Source organism: Canis aureus, chromosome 30, assembly GCF_053574225.1.
Source record: "Canis aureus isolate CA01 chromosome 30, VMU_Caureus_v.1.0, whole genome shotgun sequence".
Taxonomy (NCBI): Eukaryota; Metazoa; Chordata; class Mammalia; order Carnivora; family Canidae; genus Canis; species Canis aureus.
In genome coordinates this window covers 40090592-40113297 of record NC_135640.1, presented here as the reverse complement: position 1 = coordinate 40113297, position 22706 = coordinate 40090592, and the positions used below count along the sequence as shown (strand labels likewise).

The 22706-nt window shown below is 48.7% G+C and overlaps 1 protein-coding gene across 2 annotated transcripts in view; it reads left to right on the top strand.

The window, feature by feature from the left end:
* Positions 1-16772: 16772 nt before the first annotated feature.
* TMPRSS2 (transmembrane serine protease 2) overlaps positions 16773-22706 on the top strand; it is a 35742-nt gene continuing 29808 nt past the window's right edge. Inside the window, exon 1 of one of the 2 annotated variants that reach the window (XM_077879276.1) lies at positions 16773-16911. The gene's annotated coding sequence lies outside the window, so the exon portion shown is untranslated. Of the gene's footprint in view, positions 16973-22706 lie in introns of both variants that reach the window. The other variant, XM_077879278.1, reaches the window with a different exon arrangement.

The window sequence follows — 22706 nt, the reverse complement described above, 5'->3', positions numbered from 1 at the left end:
TGGAGCTTGAGGTGGGGCCTTCAGGGTAGGGTGGGGGGATGGTTTGAGCGGAACTGGGTGTGGATCCTGTTGCAACATTCGGGACTGGTGGAAACAGCTGGGCAAGGAGTGTGAGGCAGGGATTTGAAGAATCACAGGGCATAAATTAATGATATTTGTCACTGAAGAATTGGTGGGGCCTCCTAGAGGTTTCACTAGTGAACAATCAAGTCATTTCCCTGGGCCAGAGATCTCCTGGAATAGTGCAGTCATGCTACTGAAGACAGTCAGATCTTGTTAACGGAGACAGTGAGCTGTTTTGAGTGTAGGCCTAAGTGGTCTCTGTGCTCATTCTTTAAAGGGCAGATTCACTAAAGCAGTTATGGTTTCTGAAAACCAGTGAGAAAAAAAAAGTGCACACGTGTATATACACATATGTGCAGATGAGCACATGTATGTGCATATTTAAATTGTGTCCGGCATGTCAGAGATCCCCAAATGAATAGAACGAGGAGCATTCAAGTCAAGATGAGCTATGCTGTTTGTCGATCAGTTATGGCTCGTTTTCTAGGTGGACGTATTTGTGATAACCAAGTTGCAATGTGGGGCGTCCTCGCACCTGAAGAAAGGGAAGGAGGAGCAGAGCTCACTGCAAGCTGTTGGCTGTCCCCAGATGTTCCTGTTCTGCTTCAGAGCACATTGACCATTGACCCACCCCAACATAGCTGTCGCCTGCTTCACCTGTTGTAGTGGCTCTCATGGCTGGACATTGTGTTTCTCGGGGGAGAGAGATTTAAGAGTTTTGTGTAACTTTGGGCCAACCATTACCAGGAAGGAGACAGAGAACTGGCATAGCTCCCCAAGCTGACTTCCTAACTCAGAGTAGTAGGGCTTGGAGGGTGGGGGCAGGAAGGGACTGGGACAATGGTGACAAATTCAGCAGGTGTACCAAGGTCTGGTTATAGAGGCTCTGGGAGTCCCAAATATCCACTCAAAATCTGAAGGATATTTAAGTGTGAATACGGAAGAGAACATCTATAGAATCACCAGGCCGGTTTAATCTTCTTTTTAAAGTTGTGTATTTTAGCCAGAAAAAAGAAAATATATAGAAGCGGAGGGGGGGGGGGGATATGTTTAATGATGAGAAATACCCTTATAAGAAAACCTTGAATTTAAAATATTTAAGAACTTACTATGGGGACACCTGGGTAGCTCAGCCAGTTAACTTCTGGACTCTTGGTTTTGGCTCAGGTTGTGACCTCAGGGTCTTGAGATTGAGCCCCATGTTAGGCTCTGCACTAAGCAGGGAGTCTGCTGGAGATTCTCCTTCTCCCTCTGCCTCTATCCACCCCCTCACTCATGCCCTTTATCTCTCCCTTAAAAAAACAAAACAAAACAAAACAAAACAAACTTACTATGAATGAACTATTTCTAATTCTTCTCTCTTTCAAAAAAAAATATTTATTCAGATCAATACCCCTAAAAAGACTTATTTTTGTAAGGTGGGGCTGGCAGGAGGGCAAAACTCCAGGGATCACATGAGGGGTTCGGTAAGACCCATTTCATCAGAGCAACCATTCTGGAAATAGAATTGCATTGGTAGTTAATACATTTAATTTCTCTTGATAGACCCTAGGTAACGTGCTGTTGGGGAAGAAAAATTTTCCTTTACCCTTCCAAAGTTCCTGCATCTGGTCTAAGAACCAAATTGACATGATGCAGATTAACAGGAGAACAATAAAATTTAATTTCATGACTACGGAAGCCAAGTCATGAAAGGTAAAATGATTCCAAAAGCAAAAGTTTCCAAGACAGAAAGGTAAAATGAGGTTGTCTATGCCCCCCTGAGCTAAGGAATGGGTTAGGGGTCTGGGTTTCAAAGGGAAAGAGAACACTTCACAGGGCGATGAGACGAAGAGCAGATGTTTGGTAATCAGATGTCCACCCTGCCCACAGATGGGTCACCCAGATAAATTCATCTCTGCTAATAACTCCAATTCTGGGAAAGATCCTCAATTTGGATTCTTCTATGGAGTTAAGGGATGGGTAAAAGTTTCTCTTGAGCCAACAGGGTCTTGGTTGCCTTCAGCTCAAAATAGTCCACAGGCCAAAAGGGTGTATTTGGGGGAAGACATACTCTGAACCCCTTCAGTGCATTCTGAGATGAATAATAAAACCTGCATTACTCATTTAGAGACAAATTTAATAAAACGCTAAAAAAAAAAAAAAAAAGAGAGAGAGAGAGATGGAAAAATATTTGCTATACCAATGAAGCTGAAAGCTATTTCTGGTTTCTAACCACCCCCATCCCCTGCAAGCACCTCCCCTCCCTGCCCTGTACCTGGGTGGGGGAAGGGAAGGGGGCAGAAACCAGAGGTGCAAATTCATCTCACCTTCCCGCTTAAACCCTTAAGGATCCCCTCACCCCACCCCGCACTGAGGTCAAACCAAATTCTTTGAATGAGTCTTTGAGCTCTGATCCAGCCCCTTTTTAAATGTTGTCAAGGAGCAGCGTTTGTCCTTCCAGCAACATCTGGCACACGCTCTGCAAAACACACCCAAGCAGAGTACAAAGGAGGGGATTTGGACCTGCTGGTGCCTGCCCTGCCTCGGTGCCCACCACAGGCATCTCCTCCATGCCTGTACAGGTGTGGCCCTGCCCTCTGTAGCTTGTCCACACACATGTAAAGTGAGGGAACAGGTCTCCCTGTCTGGGGAGGAAAGGGAAGCAGCCCCTTTACATTCCCTGTCCCACACTAGAGCCACTCGCTGCCTCCCTCTAGCCTCAGGTTGATGAGACTGGCAGCCTGGCTTTGTACAGGTGCAGAGGATTCCCAGCCCCTCCCTAAAGAATCCTCATGGATAAGATGGGCAGCAGGTCTGGAGAGCAGGACGTGTGGAAGGCTTTGTGACAGCCACGCCACCTTGCAGAGTAGCCCCTGCACGCCTCAACTAGTCCCGACTTCTATAACCTTGCATTCAAAGCCCAGGAGCTGGGCTTGAAATTGAATTCTGGAGGCTGAACTTTAAAGAAGTTTGTTTAACCATGAATTGTTATTGTTAGGGCTAGTGCTGCATTTATTAAAATGCTTTAAAGGGCACTGCAGGTACCCATACCCGGTTCGCATCTGCACTCTCCTGGGAGCCTGCAATTATGCTGTCATTAATGTCCAGAATGTTGGCACTCGACAATGTCATGTAAATATTAGTCTTGACACAGTGAAAACAAGTTTTTCTTTCACTACAACGAGTGGAACATATTCCATTGAGGCCCAGGGAGAGGGTAGATGGAGGATGGACAACACTGGGGAGGCAAGACTTGGATCCTCCAAAGTAGACCCAAAGTGTTTTGATGAGAGGCAGATCTTAGGACTCCCCAGGCTGAGGTTGGTGGTTCATCCATCCAGAGGTTGATTCTAGAATGGATTAATTCAAAATGGATTAATTCACATAGGTAGGAAGTGAATACATTTACTTTATGGTTTTTAGAGCCACAGATATCATCTTGAGAGTCTAGAATATGTCCCCATAGGGATGCGGGTCTGAGTCTGGGTAGGTGTTTTGCTAGGCATGTTTTAGGAGGAGGGGAGGCATCCTGAGCACTTTTCTAGTAGTAGTAGCAGTAGTAGTAGTAGTAGTAGTAGTAGTAGTAGAAGTAGGATTAGAAGTAGGAATAGCAGTAACTGGGCATTTAGTAGGTGCTGGGTGCTCTTCGAAATCTTTAACACGTCATAACTCATTTGAACAGAGTTGCATCTCTATGAGACTTTACAGAGAAGACTAGGGCATCAAGAGGTTAGGAGATTCTGTCCTGTTGCAGGTTCTCCGGCAGGAAGGAAGTTTCCTGGGGAGTGTTACTGGGGTCGGCCTTCGGGGAGTGAAGGTGGCAGAGTCAGGCAGAGGGAAGCATCAAGCTGTGGGGCAGTCACCCCAAGGTGTCCTCCACCACCCTGGGCAGCTCCGGCTCCACCTGAGTTGTCCCGAATTGGAGACAGGGGCTCCAGTCAACCAGCCATTGGATGCAGGCTGCCTCAGAAAGCGCTGAGCTCACAGGCCAGGTGTCTGTCGGCAGGACAGCCGTGGATTTTGTAGGCTGGGGTGGGGTGAGGTGGGGGGATTAGGAATCAGAGGAATGGGCTTCAGCAGGGGCCCGGGGCTTGGGGGGGGGTAGGCAGGTAGTGGTGGGCACATGTAGGGAGCTGACTAGCCTGCATATGAAGAGCCTGCACACTTGGAGGCGATGGGCTGTGTCCCTGTCCCTTCATCCCTGGGCGAGGGTAAAGAGAGTCACCCATAAGTAAACCCAGTAGCTCAGGAGAGGAGAGAAAACAGACATCAAGCAAGAGAAAGGTCACAAAGTCATGTCAAAGGCATAATGTGGCCTCCCCTCCCTGGCCTCCTGGGACTGGAGGGGTGTCTCAGGAAGGCGGTGGGACCTCGTCCGAGCACCTCTGCTCTTGGGGACAAGACACCAGCTGTAAAGACCAGAAGACCAGGCTCCAGTCTGGCTTCGAGGACTGTGTCTGACTCGGACTCTGGTTGATGGAAACCACACCCAGGAAAGCCCGGCACAGACCCGCGGCCAGAGAAGCCCAGGTCTGCCTCAGAAAAGTCTATGATCCCTCCACTCGGAGGCACAGATGCTTCCAGGTGTTTTCATCGGGCAACAGACGGTTGCTCAAGCAGCTGGGCAGCGGGAGGAGCCCTCCCCTGCCCCACTGGACCAAGGAAGTCCCCTGAGGGCAGAGCTGGGGGCTACCAGGACCTCGGGATAGCAGAGCAGGAATCCTGGTCCTTCCTTCTGGACAGGGTCCAAGGGAAGCCATGTGACCACCAACTGCTGCTTCTCCTTCCCCTTCTCAAGTGAAGTTTTTTGTTTTTGTTTTTTTTTTTAATCACAATTACCCCTATTTTTCCTCCATCCTTATGAATCAGGTGTGTTGGGGACAGTGATAGTGATAACTTAGCCTCTCAATGAATGCACATCAGCCAGCCCCCGCCGTCCGCATGGGGTGTCCCCCTGGGGCTGAGAACCGCTGGGAAGGAGGACCAAGGTTGGCTGGTGGGACTCAGGGCATCGGAGGAGGCTGACAAGGGAAGCCGGAGATAAGAGGTGTTCTTTCTCCGCTAACAGCTTCTGCTGGTCCTCCCACCGCCCCCCCCCCCCCCGCCCGCCCCGGTCCCTGGCACCCTTTCCCCTGGAACTGCCCGCCTCTGGGGTCTGGAGTCAAGGGGACTTTAGGATTTGGGGGCTCCGATAGCAGGACAGCCTCCCTGGCAGGGGCCTCTACCCAAGCCCTGGGCTGGGAGCCCAGGCCCTCATTCCCACTTAGCTGCCTAAGCGACACCCAAGACCAGAGACCCAGTTCTGGTCTCCGCACGCCTGTGTGACCCCGGGAGCTCTGTGTCCTCCGGGACACCGTGTGTCCTCAGCTGTGACACGGGGATACCTGTGCGCCTACCTCCTAACGAGGTCACCGGCTTGGTGACTGTTTAATAAAAGGCCATTGTTATTTTCACAGGGCCCGGGACGCAGTGCATGCTGAGCCTCGGAGCCAAGCCTTGCAACTGGCTTCCACCTCGAAAAAAGAACAAATACGGAAAACATTTTCCTTTGTTTGAACAACTGGGATGCAGATTTGTGTGAAGAACTCGCTGAGAGCGTGGTGTCTGCCTGAAGGGGCCCACGGGGTGAGGTTCCAGAGGGGCCTCACCCATCTCTCCAGGACTCGCCAAAGATCCTGCACACTCCCAGGGATGGTTTCAAGTGGCCGAGGCCTTGACACTCCTCCTGCAGCACTTCACTGGGAATAAATCCTGTGCCCCGCCTTTCCCAGGGATATGTTCAGTCTCTTTCTGACTGTGGGTACCGATGGGACTCTCGGGGCTCATTAACACAACGGAAGTACAAAATTACCTTCTCCGTCATAAATAGCGTGGAGCAGAAGGTCTAATTAACAGCTGACCATGAATTACTCCCATCAACAGACTTGCTTCTAAGGGCACATATTTTTTTATTTTATTTTATTTTATTTTATTTTATTTTATTTTATTTTATTTTATTTTATTTTATTTTATTATTTTATTTTATTTTATTTTATTATTATTTTTTTAAAGATTTTATTTATTTGACCCATAAAAAATATTTTATTTATTCAAGAGAGGCACAGAGAGAGGCAGAGACACAGGCAGAGGGAGAAGCAGGCTCCCTGTGGGGAGCCCCACACGGGACTTGATCCCAGGACCCCGGGATCATGACATGAGCCAAAGGCAGATGCTCAACCACTGAGCCACCCAGGCGTCCCTAGGGACACACATTTTAAAACCAATCAGTCTAATGATTATGCCCACGTCATTTTTATTTTAATTTTTTCCCACGTCATTTTTAAAACTATGAAATATTCCATACATATGACAGCATACATATAATGCAAAAAAAAAAATGAGGTATAAAGAGAAAAGGAAGGGAACACCTATGTCCTCATGGTCCTGGTTAACAATGGTCACCAACACCAGCCCGTTGGTCCCCTCACTTAAAATCCTTTCCCATTACACGCCCCCTATTCCCACTGGGGAAACCACAATATCAAATCTTATATTTGCCCATTTCGTTCTACGCTTCGTGGTTTTATATGTATGTATATCTGCATATACCGAAAAGCTATAAATATATCATCTAATGTTAAATGTTTGGATATTTATGTAGGTGGAATCACCTGCATGTGTCCTTGCAGCAAAAAACTTGCTTTTTTGCTCAAAAATTTGTAGGAGTTTTTTTCATCGTAATGGGTACAGTAATTTCAGTCTTTTGAATAGAGCACTACACATGAATTCCCTTTCCTATTAGCAAGAGCTGACAGGAGTTTCCTGTCCATCTTTGGGTGGTTTCCAGTTTTCCGCAATAGAAATGGTGCTTCTGTGAACATTCCTGGGGGAATTTCTGGGCACAGTTCAAGAGTTTCTTTAGGGTGCACACTTCAGTAGAATTTCTGGGTAAAAATCTTACGTTTCTTCGACATGGTGGGGTGATACAGAAAAGGTTTTCAATGTGGTTGTAGCAATTCAAACCCTCTTCTTTTCTCGCCCCCTCCCAGCTGACTCAGTTTTGGTCATACATAGTATTGAGCGACTTTAATTTTTGCTTATCTGGTGTGTGTCTGTGTTAAAATATGCTTGACATAAAATTTACCATTTTAACCATTTTTAGGGGTACAGTTCAGTGGTTTTAAAATACATTCACTTTATCGTGCAGCCATCACCACAACCCATCTCTAGAACTTTCCACTTTGTCCAGTTGAAACTTTGTCCCCCTTAAACAATAACCCCCTCCCCCCCACCCCTGGCACCCCCGACTCTATGAATCTGACTATTCCAGAGACCTCATATCAGTGGAATCATACAGCATCTGTGCTATCATGTCTGGCTTAGTGCACTCAACGTGGTATCCTCAGGGTTCCTCTACGCTGGAGCACTTGCTCAGTTTTGTGTTCGATGTACTATAACGGGGGGCATGTGTGTGTATTTTCCAGGGTATTGGGTAGAGGACTTGAGATGGTGCAATTGAGGGAGCTGCCAACCAGCCCCTGTGTGTCCCTTGTCTCCGCATGTGATGCTGAAGCTTGACGACCACAGAGCAGGGAAGGATGTTGTCTTGGCCCGGGCTGCTCTAGCAAAATACCACAGGGGGCAGCTTAAACAGTGAACGTTTATTTCTCACAGTTCTAGAGGCTGGAAAGTCCAAGGTCAGGATGCTGGCCTGTTTGGTTCCTGGTGAGGACTCTCTGGCTTGCAGATGGCAGCCTTCTTGATGTGTCTTCACATGGCCTTTCATTGGGGTGCACACATGAAGAGAGGGAGACGGAGACAGAGACCGAGACAGACACACCTGCAGAGATCTCTCTAGCTCTTCTTATAAGGGCCATCAACCCTGTCAATCACCAGTCCACCCTGTGACCTCATTTCTGCTGGATTATCTAAAAGCCCTAATTCCATGTACAGTCACATTGGGGGTCAGGACTTCTACATGGGCATTTGGGGGATCATCATTCAGTCCACAACAGATGTAAAGTGGGGGACAGAAGAGGCAAGTTAGAACCCAGATGCATGGGCTGGAGCCCATGAGGCCAGAAGGTTGCCCATGACCTTGATGAGAGTGTCCCACTGAAGCTGGGGCAAGGGCTGGTCATCACAGAGCTAAACACACACCAACAACCAAGGAGTTGGAGAAGCTGAAGGATCTGCGGGGAAAGGCCTGGCTGTGCCTCATGCAAGGAGGGGTGTCAACCGACCAGCAACACGATCCGGGAGCAAAATCCAGTCCTGCTTCACTTCTGCCCTCCAGTTCCCCCAAGATCCCTTCTGGCCCAACCTAAACCCATACACACAAAGTAGGGAATTCTGGTGAAGTCGTGTCATTGCAAAGCTACTACATCTCCTAGAAGTTCTAGCACGTTTATTTTCACGTATGGTCTTTAATCCATCAGAATTGACTTACGCCTATAATGGGAAGGAGGATTCTAACTCCATCTTTTTCCATACGATCCTCGGTTTCCGTGAGACTTCTCCACGGACCTGTATGCCGCCTGTTTACACGTCACATCTCCATACGCACGTGGTTCTGTTTCTTGGCTCTCTGTTCTTCCCCTTCACCGTTCTTCTTTTCCCCACGCCAGGACCATTGGGCTGCTTCTTATAATAGTCATTAGACTCAATCTCCTGCGATTGGTCTTCTGAGACAGTTTATTTGGGAAGAATCCTGCCATGTCTTTGCTTTTGTCAGGCGTGTTTTGGTGCTTTTTAGCTCTTTGTTCTTCCATGCTCTTGCATATATATTTTAACTCATCAGTGAGCTCCAGGACACATGCATCAGAATTTTGGTTGCAACTGTGCTCAATATATGACATCAATTCGAGGGGACAGTTGACATCCTTATAATACTACATCTTCTGTAAATGCAATGTATTTCTTTCTCTTTTTTTTTTTTTTTAAGGATGTTATTTATTTATTCATGAGAGACACAGAGAGAGAGGCAGAGACACAGGCAGAGGGAGAAGCAGGCACCATGCGGGTTGTGGGACTCGATCCCGGGGACTCCAGGGTCATGCCCTGAGCCGAAGGCAGACACTTAACCGCTGAGCCACCCAGGCTTCCCTCTTTCTTTCTATTTATTTAATCTTTAATACCTTTCAGCAAAGGCTTATAATTTTCTCTCTAAGGGTTTTCACATATTTGGTTAAGATTTATTCAAGGCAACTAATTTTTGTTGCCATTTAAGTGGTAAACCTTTGGCTTTTTTTTTCCCCGACTTTTTTGATGACACATTTCAAAGATGCAGAAAATCTGAAAGATTAGTACAATAGACATATGTCCACACTCCTCCTAGAGCCAACAACTCTTAACATTTCCCCATAGGTGGCTTTTTCTAATGAGCCATTTGAAATTAAATTGCAGACATCATGACACTTCATTCCTCAATATTTCTACATGCCTCTTCTAAAAATGACATTCACTCACAAAATCATGCTACCATGATTAAACGATACATTTTTAAAAAGCACTTCCAGTGGCTAGTTGGTGACATAGAAGAAAGCAAGTTGGGGATCCCTGGGTGGCGCAGCGGTTTGGCGCCTGCCTTTGGCCCAGGGCGCGATCCTGGAGACCCGGGATTGAATCCCACATCGGGCTCCCGGTGCATGGAGCCTGCTTCTCCCTCTGACTATGTCTCTGCCTCTCTCTCTCTCTCTCTCTGTGACTATCATAAATAAATAAAAATTAAAAAAAAGAAGAAAGCAAGTTATTTTGTGCATTGTCTCTGCGTCTTGCATCAAATATAGACCACTAAGCTTTCTTTATAATTCTGTTTTTCTCTTGAATCTTTGAGGTTTTATAGGTACACAACGACATCAACTTCAAATAATGACAGACTAATTTCTGTCATTGTAACTTTCATCAGGTTAATTTCTCAAATAATGACAGACTAGTTTCTTCCATTGTAATTTTCATCAGGTTAATTTCTCATTCTTGCTAAAAAACATCCCATACAAAGTTGAGTAGAAGTGGTGCTAGCAACAATCCCTTCCTTTTCACCACTAAGAGTGATATTTTTGGAAATTTTTATAGATCTCCTTTATCAAGTAAGAAAGCTTCCTTTCATTTCATCTTTGTAAAGGACGTTTTTTTTTATATTATCATGGAGACATGTTGAATTTTATTGAATGCTCTTTTTAAATATATTAAGGTAGTTTATGATTTATGTTGTCATGTTGAACTGTAGTGAGAGGTTTTCTAACATTAAAGCAACATTATATTCCTGGGATAAATCCAACTTGATTGTAATCTTTCTTGTAGAATGTTGGATTCATTTTGTTAATATTTGTTTAGGATTTCTACATTTATATTCATGAGTTACATTGGCTTGTGATTTTCCCTTAACTATCTTTGCTGGTGTAGGCATTGATAAATAAATGAATATTTTCTGTTTTTTTGATTCCTTGGAAGAATTTTTGGAAAACTAGAATACTCAATTTCTTAACTGCTCCTAAGAATTAACCTGGGAAATCATCTGGCCAGTTATTTGGTGTAAGTGTCTATATATTCCTTAAAAAAAAAAAGTGTCCATGTATGTCCATCAATAAAGTCTGCTCGTTGTGTTGTTCACATCTTTTATGTTTTCACTGATGTTTGTTTGCTTGACCTTTGATGGTCAAGAGAGAAGGTGGTAGATTTGGAAAGATTTTGTAATTCTATAAATGTTTCCTTTATACATTTTTGGAAACTATGTTGTTAGGTATATGCAAGTTCACAACTACTATACTTTCCAAGCAATTTGTTTATTTTATTATTATAAGTGGCTCTCCTTATTCTCAATAAAGCCTTTTGTTTTCAGGTCTATTTTGTCCATTATTAATATAGCCAAACCAGCTTTCTTTTATATATGTCCATTCTACATATGTTTCATAAGTAGCACAGCATATGGCTGTCTTAAAAAACTAGATGATCTGATAATCTATGTATTTTTAAAATATCTATTCATGGTAACTGGACAGTTCAGAGTATATTTTTAAAGATTTTATTTATTCATGAGAGACACAGACAGAGAGGCAGAGACATAGGCAGAGGGAAAAGCAGGATCCATGCAGGGAATCGGATGTGGGACTTGATCCCAGGACCCTGGAATCACACCCTGAGCCAAAGGCAGGTGCTCAACCACTGAGCCACCAGGTGTCCCCTAGTTCAGAGTATTTACATGTACTATCATTGCTCATGTATTTTGCATACACTTATCCACGTATATTTTGTGATTTCTTTTTGTCCTGTTTTTTTCTGGGTTCAGTCTTACTCCTTTCACCATCATCCTTCTTTGCTTCACTTTTTTTGGCTTCATTGAGTTCTTTCCCACTTATTCCATTTTTTTCTTCTTCGGGTTGGACATATCAACATACACTGTTATTCTTATACCTTATACCTTATTGTTTGTTTGTTGGTTGGTTGGTTGGTTGGTTTTAAAGATTGTATTTATTAATTTGAGAGAGAAAAAGAGAGAAAAGGCATTTATTTATTTGGAAAAAAAAGAGAAAAAGCATTTATTTATTTGAGAGAGAAAAAGAGAGAGAAAGCATGAGCTGGGTGGGGGGAACGACAGAGGAAGAGGGAGAAGCAGATTCCTCAATGAGCAGGGAGCTCGATCCCAGGACCCCGGGATCATGACCTGAGCTGAAGGCAGATGCTTAACCGACTGGGCCACCCAGGCGCCCCTATTTCTTATTCTTTTGTAATTATCCTTTTAACAAGCATTTCAGCAATGTCGAACATTAATCAGTGTGTTTCTTCTATTCCAGAGGAATACAATCATCAAAATGCCTTAATCTTATTCATTATGCTAGGGATAACACTAAGTTTTCATGCTTTTATTTTCTGGTATCTCCATTCTACTTGTTGCTGCTGCTGCTGCTTCTTCTACCTTTGCAAATTAAACATTATTAGAGGTACCGTGTTTTGCTGGCAATATTGGTTTAGATTGACCCACATCTTTACCACATCCTTCACTCACCACCGCCTCTTGTGTGTCAGGCTTCTCTTCTGGGATCATTTTCCTTCTTCTTGAACTGTGTCCTTTTCAGGTTTCCTTGTGGTTAATACTGTCTTGATTTGTCCGAAAATGTCTTTTCCCTCTTTCTTGAAGGATATTTTTTGCAGGATGTAAACTTCTAGGTTGACAGTCACTTTTTCCTGATGCTTTGAATATTTCATGCCATTTTATTCTGACTGCCCTTTAGGGAGCTAAGTCCTTTGCCCCAGGAGGTTTTTCTAGAATTTCTCTTTATTTTAAGGATTCTGCCTTCTAACTATATTATGTTTAACTATGGATTCCCCTTTTTCCTGCTTTGAATTTGTTGTGCTTCAATAATCTAAAGACATATAACTTTTATTAATTTTGGGAAACTTTTAAAAAAAATTTATTTGTTTTATTCTTTTAGAGAGTGGGGAGGGGCAGAGGGAGAGAGAGAACCTCAAGCAGATGCCTCCCAGTGCTGAGCCTGATGAAGGGCTCAATCTCCCAACCCTGAGAACATGACCTGAGTCAAAATCAAGAGTTGGACACTTAACTGACTGAGCCACCCAGGTGCCCCAATTTTGGAAAACTTTTAGTCATTATTGCTTCTGCCTTGTTCTACCTCTTATCACGTTTTGGAAGTCTAATCAGACCTATTTTATTTTATTTTTAAGTAGACTCCATGTCCAGCGTGGACCTCAATGTGGGGCTTGAACTCCTGACTTTGAGACTAGGACCTGAGCTGAGACCAAGAGTCAGATGCTTAATGGACTGATCCACCCAGACTCCCTTAACCAGGTCTATTTAGATCTTCTTCCTCTATCTCCACATCATACAGCATATTTTTCATATATTTTTAAAAAAAAGACTTTGTCCTTGTGTGAATTTTGGATAATTTCTCCAGGTCTGTATTCCATATCATGGAGTCTCTCTTCGGCTACTGAAATTCTTTTTCTTCTGGAAGTTCTCTTTACTATTCCCCCTCTAGTTCTACTAATTTTTTTTTTTTTAATATTTGCTTCCAGGGCACCTGGGTGACTCAGTTGGTTAAGTGTCCAGCACTTGGTTTCAGCTCAGGTTGTGATCTCAGGGTCATGAGATCCAGCCCCACGCTGGGCTCCTGGCTCAGCAGGGAATCACTTGGGATTCTCCCTCTGCTCTTCACTTCACTCTCTCTCTCTCAAATAAATAAATCCTTTAAAAAAATCCTTGTTTCTTATTCATTTTTAGATTCTCTGTTTTCAAACGTAATGAACATACTTATTGTCTCATCTGTGTCTAATAATTCCAATATGTATGGTCTGATTCCATAGCTTTTTTTTTCATGATGTCTTATTTTAGTTCTTTTTAACTCAATTAAAGCTCATTTTAATTGTGACTGTATGGGAATTTTTCTCCTGGGCTGAGTGGCAAATAGTCAAGGTTATCCAGAGAAAACAGAACCAATAGGCTATATCCATCTCTCCCTCCCCCTCCCACCTATTGAAATTGGAATCAGCTCATGTGATAATGGAGGCTACAATCTGTTCTCTGCAAGCTGGAGGACAGAAAAACCGGTGGCATGATTTGATCTGAGTTAAAGGTCTGATAACCAGGAGCACCAATGTTGGAGGGCTGGAGAACATGGATGTCCTAGGTCAGGCAGAGAAAGCAAATTAACTCTTCCTCTGCCTTTAGTTCTACTCAGTCCCTCAAGCGATTAGATAACATCCATCTACATTGGAGAGGGCAATGCTCAGTGTATTGATTCAAAAGCTAATCTCTTCCAGAAGCACCCTCACAGCCACACCCAGAAATGGTGTCTTACCAGCTATCCCGCCAATCCTTAACCCAGTGGAGTTGACACATAAAGTTAACTAGCACATGGGGCGCCTGAGTGGCTCAGTCGGTAGAGCGTCTGCCTTCTTCTCAGGTCACGGACTCAGGGTGCTGAGATCCAGCCCAGCATCGGGCTCCCTGCTCAGCAGGGAATCTGTTTCACCCTCTCCCTCTGTGCTCTGTTCCTCTCTCTCTCTCCTTCTCAAATAAATAAATAAAATGTTTAAAAAAAAATTAACCAGCACAAACAGCATTCCACTAGAGAGGCTCTGAGTCTGCTTTGGCCATGTGCCGAGGGCATCACCAAAGTACACTATTTTATTTATTTTTATTTTGTAAAGGTATTTATTTATTTATTTATTTATTTATTTATTTATTTATTCATGAGAGGCAGAAAGCAAGAGGCAGAGACACAGGCAGAGGGAGAAGCAGGCTCCATGCAGGGAGCCCATCGTGGGACTCGATCTCGGGACTCCAGGATCACGCCCTGGGCCGAAGGCAGCGCTAAACCGCTGAGCCACCCAGGGACCCCCAACCTACACCATTTTAGATTAAACTCTTGGCCTGACGTTTTCTGACCACAAAGGTGGGAATTTGGGTTCAAAACCTAAATTGTGATATAAATTGTGATATGAGGACTCCCTTGTAATTATAAATTCTCACGAGACCATTATTCCTTCTGTAAACTATAGACAAATTTATACCTCCACATTCCAGTGGGGTGTATATCAATTTTTAAAAATCATTATTTTTCTGAGGGAAGAGATTTTTGGGTGTCCACTTGCTAGAGTGATATCACAGCCACCTTGCTGAGGCCTGTGACTTTACTCACCCTCACCCTCACCCCCTGTGCACAAAACTCTGCAGTATTTGAGAATGGTTTCGGGATGTCTGCCACTAAGATTCCTTCTTCACTTCCCTAGATACATACGCCCACTTCACTTTTGTGCCTCAAGATTTCCTAAGTTTTCTTGCAAATTCAGCTGTAATTTTAAAGGACGTCACAACATATATCCTAGCCAGCCTCTTCGGTTGTTTGTAGTGTAAGCATTATTTCAAGATATTGACCCTGCCATATGAACAGAACTCTGTTGCTTATTTTTATTTTCTTTTTATTTTTTTAAGGTTTTATTTATTTATTCATGAGAGACAGAGAGAGAGAGAGAGAGAGAGACTCAGAGACATAGGCAGAGAGAGAAGCAGGCTCCACACAGGGAGCCCGACGTGGGACTGGATCCCGAGACTCCAGGACCACGCCCTGGGCTGAAGGCAGGACTAAACCGCTGAGCCATCCAGGGATCCCCTGTTGCTTATTTTTAACATTTAATAATAGTATTTTGCTTTCATTGCATCACAGCTACTTCCCTTGGTGAGCAATCCTGATTTTCCGCTTGTATTCATGCAAGAAGTGGTAATGTGGGCTTTACTTCAGAGCCGATTTGAGTCAGTGGTTCAATGACACCATGAAGAACCGGGTTTCTAGTCTTCTCTGTGGTGTCGTTTTTGATGGAGGAACTTTGTTTATTGGGCTCTACCTTCCTGGTGATGGAAAGATAATGATCTGCAATTCCTGAGACCACTAGCTTCTTTTTCCGAGGACAAGGAAGTGGTTCTCTGGAAGTTTCCTTAGAAAAGTGAAAAAAAAAATCCAACCTCCCTCCCCTAAACCCCACATTTCGCTGGCCATAAGCATGTTGTGTGTTCATCCCTGAAGCGGGAATGTGATTAAGCTGCTGAGCCAGAGACTAGCTGGCTACATGCCCACCTCTAGCGCCGAGGCGACGTTGATTATGCAGGCTGACAGTCTGCCCCAGGGAGGTGTGTATACTGCAACAAAAATTCCATGAAGCGGTCGAGAGGAGAAATGCATGTTGAGAGAATAAGCTTCAGGAGAGCTGAATATAGGGACCCACATACCACCTGGGGTGAAGGTGGACATTAGGGGTTTACATAATGGGGTCACTCCTAGACAGCTCCAAACACACCCGTCTGGACAGAAGTAAGCGGGTTGCCCGGAGGACAGAATCTGACCTGAGCGTATCTGCCATACATGGTCCTGGATTGTCTCCTCCTTGGGGCAACCTGGACACCTGTGAGGTATGTGAGATGGGTGGGTTCCCCGCACATGGGACGGTTCCCTTTAAGGATCTAAGGCAGAGCTGCCTCCGGGACCACCTGCCTTCTGCACCTGGGGGGGTCAAGGTGCAGGGTGGGAAAGAACTTACTAGGAGAGTCCAGCTCCCAGGCCAAGGAGACATGTGATTTCGAATGAATTAGGTTTTCTTCTGCTTCCACTTTATTGTAAAGCCATGCATGCTACTTAGTGTGCTGCAAACTGCATTGGAAAGAGTCTGCAGGACAGGGAAGAGCCACGCCTCTCCTGGACTGAGGCTTATCTCACCGCGTCCCTTGCCTGCCGTGCTGGGAAGACCTGTCCCCGCTCCCTGGGGTGTCCGGAGGGTGGGAGGAGCTGGGGACCTGAAGGCCAGGAAAGGCTGGCACCGGTGGGCTGGACGGGCCTTGGCGCACGGTGCTGTGTCCTGGGCGCCAGAGCCAGGGGTCCTGGGGGCCTGGGTTCTGCTTGTCGGGTCCAGGAGCTCTCGGAGCAGCTGCTTCTGGGGCTCCCGCGGGGCTCAGGCAGTGCTCCCCAGAACTCTGCTCCTCCATCCAAACCGGAGCGGTGCAGAGGACAAGGGCAGGGACACACTGCTCCCAGCCCTGCACTGCCGGCCACCGCGGTGGGGGGGCCCGGAGCTCCATGGGGTTCCCCCGCCGGGCAGGGGCCGAGCCCGTCCCGGGCAGTCCCTGGGGCAAACTCCTCCCCCCCGCCTCCGCCCCCGTCCCAGCCGGGACCCGCCCCGCCCGGGGCCGCCGCACCTGCCCGTCCCCTCCCTCTGCCAGAGGTGACCTGGGACCGCGTTTAGGGGTGTCGCCCTGGGCACTTGGACACCGCCTCCCGGGATTAAAGCGAGAGCCGGGGAGTGCAGGGCCGAGGAAGCCGAGCGCCGCGGGAGGCGGAGGAGGAAGCGCGAGGGGCGGGGAGCGCCGGCCGAGCCCCGCAGGTGAGCGGCGCGCGCGGCTGGACGTGAGTGAGGCCAGGTGTGGGCAGCGCCAGCGCAGCAGGTGCGTCCTCCCGCCGGCGGGACCCTCCGGGCCGGGCCGGGCCGAGCGCCCTGGGGGGGCTGGAGGGCGCGGCGCCCCCGGGACCCCTCGGTGCGCAGCTCCCAGGTCCCCGGGGCCCCACGATCGCTCCGCGCGGCCGGGACTCGCTGCCCCGAGTCTCTCGCTCACTGGTGGGAGCAGGGGGTGCTCGGGGCCCCTCGGGGTCGGGCCTCTCGGCCAGAGCCGCCTCCGGGCCCACCTGCCTTCTGCGCCCCGGAGCTGGGGAGCCCGCGTGCGCCTTTATCTTGGGGGCGCAGGGGGCGGGGCAGGAGGACCGAGAGTGGCCTGTCCTTTTCTTTGTTTCGGGAAAATCTCTGCAGCCCCGGAGTGTTACCTGAACTCCTTCTGCTCCTTGGTTCCCTCCGGAGGTTCCGGGAAACTGGAAACTCGCTGAGATTCTGGGAGCGATAGGGCGGCGGGCGGGGATGGGATCCCGGAGGGCCCCCCACCCCGTCCCGGCCCCAACCCTGGGCGAGGAGGGCGCCATCGGCTCGGCGGCGCGGGACCGGCGGTGGCCATCAGAGCCAGGCGTCCTGGGCACCGGGGTCCGCAGGAGGCTGCCCCGGAGGAGCCGTCCTGACCCCACGGTGCGCTCCCTGCGGGGACAAGGGGACCCGGGGCGCCTGTCGGCCGAGCACACCAGCCTGGTGGTGGGCGACCTGCCCGCGGCCCCACGGGCCCTGCACAAGCGGAGTCCAAGCGCCCCAAAGCCCGTGCGTCCTCTCTGCAGAGGGCCCTTGCGTGCCCAGAGCCCTGAGCCCGCCCTGAAGCGGGCTGCGCCTCCCCAGGGCACAGCGCATTGGTCCAGAATTGCAAAGCCCGAATGCCTTTACCAAGACACAGGCAGCGGCCCGCCGGAGAGGAATCCTAGTGGCTCCTAGTGGTTCCCCGCCCCAGGTCCACCTGGTGGGCAGGTGTCACCCACCGCTGGGCCCTGAGACTGCAGCCTCTGGGTCCTGGGACTTAGGATGAGGACACCCCCCGGGGGCGAGCTGAGCCTTACGGTCACCGTCCTGGCAGCTGTAGAGGGTCACCGAATCATGGAAAATTATAAGGGCTGCCAAGCGGAGTTCCAAGGTGTTTAGGAAACTCGAAGTGAGACAAGGCTTGTTGACTTAGCCGGGGAGGTTGGGAAGGTTCTCCAGGAAGTGAGGCTGTCGCCAGCCTCTCCTGAAGGCGAGTGGCCGCTGGGAGTGTGGGCAGAGATTACCCAGGCTCAGGAACCTGGGGGCGCAGGCCCCCATGGAGCCAGGCCGGGCCAGGTGAGGGGAGCCTGGCTGGCCAGGTGATGGAGGAGACTCCCCCTAAGTCACTGGGGAGCTGCTTCCCTTCCTCCAGCTTTTCCAGGGGTGAGGCCTGCCTCCCTGCCCCCAGCACAGCAGGAGGTTGGGGTTATCTAGGAAGGCAAGCATGCAGAACTGGGGGAGTCCTCACTGGTGCCTGGAGATCCATTCAACACCTTCCTCTCCGTATTTGTTTTTAGTTTTTAAATATCAATGGGTGGGCTGCATGGGCCTTCACCAGTCCAGCCAAGCAGCTTTGCTCTTCCGCATTTCCAAGGTCAGGCTTCTCCTAGCAGGGCTGTGCTGTTGCCAGAGCCCTGGAGGTGGCCTGGAACCCTGGGCTTGCCCAGGGGCTCAGTCACTGGAATGGTAGGAGAAAATGTGGCCGCGTTAGTATTATAATAACAGCAAAGGTGGATGAGGCACTTTCTTCCAGCCAGGTGTCATTCCAAACTCTTGATAACATCCTTCACTTAGTTGTGAGTTAACTGAGGCAGAGAGGCAAGATCCTCGCCCAGTGTCCTGTAACCCATGGGAAGCCCTAAGGGTGAAGCCTGGCCACCAGGCTCCGTAGGGCTGTGGCCGGTCTTGTGACCTCCTTTTCCTCCGGGAGATTGGAATGTCTCAGGTACAGGTACTTGGATGGAGCGCCAAGGGAGCTGAGAAAGGGACCCAAGGGACCCAAGGAATCCTCAGGCCGAAGGGGTGTGCTGGTGCGCTGGGCTGGTTCCCCCTGCCCAGACAATGGAGCACCTGCCTACAGCTCCCCCTGGGTTCTGTGCTGAATCTTCCAGAGTGACCGGGGCAGAAGGGTCTGGGACTCCTCGGTAGGGCGGTGTAGACAACTGAGCTCCTTGGAGCAATGAGGGACAAGAGTCAGATGAAAACATCCAGTAGACGGTGTAGCCTAGACACACATGGGCCTCCCAGGAAGTGAACACCAGGAGTCCAGGCTGGTGGCTCTCACTCTTTCCACCCAAACCTGTGTCAAGAGTCCCAAGAGAGCTTCGTAATAATATGGGGTCCTTGCCCCCGTTCCAGTCACTGCATCAGATTGGCAGTGGAGCTCACGTCTCTATTTTTTTAAGCCCTCCAGAAAATCACAGATTTGGGGGGACCAGAGTCAAGTCCAAGCCTTGGTAATGGAAGCAGAGAGGAAATGGACTGGGTCAATTTAGTGGCCGATCAGTTTTGGTTAAGGACTGGAAGCTGGCCGGCTGGTGAGGAGGGTGAATGGGGGGGAGGGGGCGTCTAGAGAGGCACTCAGGGTCTCTGCGCTTTCTGAGCTTTCTGACCTCTGTTCCCTCCTACTGCTCAAGGTCTCCGGGGGTCATCCTGTCCCCCACACTGCTAAGCCTTTGCTGCTCGTCCTTCCCTCTCCTTTCCAGGGCACCTGCGGGGACCCCCTGATGTTGGGTCTGCCCCAGGACAGGCTGGTGGCTTCCGGGGATGGAGGAGGGAGGCTCACACCCCTCTGTGCTGTTGACCGTCCTGGCCCCAACTACATGTGGAATCCCAGAGAGTAGCAAAGGGCTTGGCTGGTCAAACAGGCAGTTATAGGGGACAACCTAGAGGCAAAGCTTGCGGTCAGGAAGGAGAAGAGCCAGCCTGAGATTTGGTTTGTCCCAGCTTCCAGACAGTGATCGGGAGCCGAGGGACTCGGACGGGTGGAAATGTCACAGTCAACCTTAGAAACACGGAGGGAGAAAGAGGTGGAGGGTGTGGGCAGTTACTTGGATTGTGAACAGTGTGGACTTCGAAGAGGGAAGGTGGCTCAAAGTCACACTTGTCGAGGTGAGTCCAGGAGGAGGAGGACAGGGCTTGCTCTGGGTGAGAACTCCAGGCATTCTGCTGGTGTGGACGGAGCCCAGCCATGAAGCCCCTCCCGGGCTGTGTGTGCAGGAAGGTGAGGGTACAGAGATGTGATAAGAAAGCACAGAATGTTTGAAGGGCACCAAGTGTTGGCAGGTGCCGGCCGCTGAAGTCTGGAAGCTCCTGGAAGTTCATGCAAATGCAGAATTGACAGAAGGATCGAGGGGAGCTCAAGTGGAACTGAGAAGAGGCGATGGCATCCAGCTCAACAGAGAGATATTTTCCAGTGAGAGCTGAACTGGAAGATAAAACGGCCCAGGTTGCACGTAGGCACGAGACCTGGTGCCAGAGGCCCCCCTGGCCACTGCTCCCAGGGCACCACACCTGACCTCATGTCAACCCTCGATCAGACTCCGGGCACGCAGAGCCCCCGTTTTCTAGGGACGTCGGGTTTGGAGTTCGTTTTGCGAGTGTCTCATCACAGGCGATAAAAGACCGTCCTGCCTGGCCCCCGACCAAACTCAGTTCTGTTCTAGAATATACTCGGATAAAATACGCGCGGATAGCCCACCTTCCGGAAACATTGGATCAAATGTTTCTCAGTTTGGAGAACTCTGTTCTTTCCAAGGCAACTGGTGGATACTTAACACCTGCCTTGTTGGAAATGTGGTTTTCCCGGGTTGAGTTGAACCTGCCTTTCTGACCACTGGGATCCTGCTTTCTTTCGCCCTTTGGATATACACAGAATCAACTGAATCTCCTTTGCACGTATTCGTCCCTTTGATACACCAGCAGGTAAAAGCTTAGTTGCCGTCGTGATGTTATTAGCGTGTGCCATCGCGTGTCGGCCCCGGTGCTGGAGGCAGACACACTCGTTCCTTGGAAACAACCTGTTCATTGATCATCCCATTCCACAGATGGGCCCGGGCAAGGTCTTTAGCCCTTAGCACAGCCTGGGACTCCTCCCTCCCGGAGGGACCTGGGCACCTCTCCAGCCGGCATGCCGCATTAGGTATGCAGTCAGTTTTGTGCACCTGCGTCTCTGAGGTCACCCACATCCCCACCTTGGAGGCTGGTTCTGTCCAGGTGCGGGCTTCCCAGCCTGCTCTCCTCTCTCTCTCTCTCTCTCTCTCTCTCTCTCTCATTCCATCTTACTCATTTGGCTTCTGGAACTCGAAAAATATCAGAACACTTTTTTTGTATGCTACAAAGCTTAGCTTGAAAGAAAAAGAAAAGAAAGAAAGAAAAAAAGGAAAGGAAAGGAAGAAAGGAAGAAAGGAAGAAAAAGAAAGAGAAAGAAAGAAAGAAAGAAAGAAAGAAAGAAAGAAAGAAAGAAAGAAAGAAAGAAAGAAAGAAAGAAAGAAAAAAGGACCCGACCCAATTCCTGGCCTAAAAAGTTTGTAATCTCACTAGGACAATGGGGCATTCATAGAAAGAGAAACTTGGAAGACGCGGGCAGTACCTCTCCGAGGCGATGTCTCTGTCTCTGTCTGTCTCTCTCATCCCCGTGTGAATCACTGCGCAGGCCTCTCGATCGCTTGTCTTATATTTGTTTACATGGATCTGTCGCTTACACCCTCAGTGTCCGATAACCGGCACCTAACCTCGCTTGGTATCCGCAACAGGATACGAGAGCATCTTTGCATATCATATCCTGTGATTTTATGGCCTGGTTGGGGTGTAAGCAGCTCCTAGCGATCGTTTGTTTGTTGGACAGGGAGCGTCTATTGGTGTTGTTTGCTTCGGGGATTGAAGGAGGTGGACAGGTCAAGGAAGGTAGGGCCTCGCCGTCTTGTCACACCTCCTCACGCCTCCTCACACCCCCGGTGTCTTAAAGGCGCTCAGTGGGGCTCGGGGCAACAGCAAATGCATGATAGAGGTGTGTGGTGGGGTCCACGGGGACCCCGTTATGAGGAATAATACCCCGGGGCCCCCTGGATGGGAGTCCGGATCGATGAGATGGACCTCATTTGCATTGGTTGGGTGGTTTTCAAAGTACCTCTCCAGCAAATGCTTCCAGAGATCCCCAGAGAAAAGACTGTCTTGGTTTGGAAAGAGCTTCGTCACGTCATGGGGTGGGGGGGGGGGGGCAGGCAGGGGCCCGGCAGGTGCTCGGGATGACTCAGCTCTCTGAAAAGAGAGCCCGGAGTGACCGAAACCAGGCAGCGCGTTGTGTGGTGTGGTGTGACTCAAGTGGGCCCTTCTGTTAGTGTTGGCACGGGAGCTGGCCGAGGACCAGGAGGGACCAGGAGCTTTGTCACACATTTGCTCTATTGTCGCTTGAAGGAAACGTGCTTTGTTAGGTCTGGCTTTCCGGAATCGAGGACAATCATCCGTGTCCTTTAAATGACAGGAAAGAACGTTCGAGAAACTGTCCTCTCTCGCTACCTCGGGCTGTCTTGCTCTGTTCAAAAAAAAAAAAAAAAAAAACCCAGTTAAAGAGATGTGCTTTGCTGTGGAAAGACTTGGGGTTTTGTGTCTCTTTCGTTCTGTGCGGGTGTTGTGGTTTGTGTGTGTGCGTGGTTTTGTGTTTTTTTGTTTTTTGTTTTTTTTTCACACAACGTTATATGTAAACGCCTGTTTGGAAGATGAACCGGACC